Source organism: Rousettus aegyptiacus, unplaced genomic scaffold, assembly GCF_014176215.1.
Source record: "Rousettus aegyptiacus isolate mRouAeg1 unplaced genomic scaffold, mRouAeg1.p scaffold_m13_p_2, whole genome shotgun sequence".
NCBI classification, from domain to species: domain Eukaryota; kingdom Metazoa; phylum Chordata; class Mammalia; order Chiroptera; family Pteropodidae; genus Rousettus; species Rousettus aegyptiacus.
The window spans coordinates 32,584,705-32,585,442 of record NW_023416295.1 but is presented as its reverse complement, the minus strand read 5'-3'; the positions used below and the strand labels follow the sequence as shown (position 1 = coordinate 32,585,442).

Below are 738 nucleotides of genomic sequence, written 5' to 3'. Positions count from 1 at the left end.
TCCAAAGGAACACAGAACACCATAGACAGCTTTGTAAGAAGAGTGTCCTTTGGTTAAAAAAACAAACAAACAAACAAACAAAACCACTAGGTGGCTGAGGAAATAGGTTGCCTAACTATCAAAACCTTGGTAAATTGATATAGTTCTCAATACAATAGCATAACTTTTAGAAAAGTATTCTTTAATTGACAGCTAGTCTCTTGTAGTCACCATTTATTTTCATGTATGTATGTATGTATGTATGTATGTATGTATATATTTTCAGGCGTGGCAACCCTTGTTTAACCTCACAGATTTCAAGGACCTTGTCAGTTTACAACCCCTTATTTTTTTATTTTTTATGCCTACGCACCTGGTCTTCCTGGGTGGTCTCCCATCCAAGTACTAACCAGGCCTGACCCTGCTTAGCTTCTGAGATCAGATGGGAGTGGGCTTGTTCAGGGTGGCATGGCCATAGACCTGGAGTCACCATTTAATAAATTACATAAAATAGCAATAAGGTAACTGGAAAACTAAACTCTAATCTAGTAAATCTAATGATACCCAAGACAGGATTTTTAGTAGAACACAGGAATAATCGGCACAATGCTTATTTAGCAAATGCTTATCTAAATACATGTACTTGGTCCAGGTTATAAATGCATTAAAAAAAAAATGACTCATACTTCCTTCCTTTTTGTGAAAATCTGGGAATAGTTGGTGGTTTGACATTCTCAAAATATGTTACTTGTCCTAGAA

At 36.0% G+C, this 738-nt stretch overlaps 1 pseudogene; it reads right to left on the bottom strand.

The window, feature by feature from the left end:
- Positions 1 to 341: 341 nt before the first annotated feature.
- On the bottom strand, positions 342 to 459 carry LOC118614077 (annotated as a pseudogene).
- Between the last annotated feature and the right edge of the window lie 279 nt (positions 460 to 738).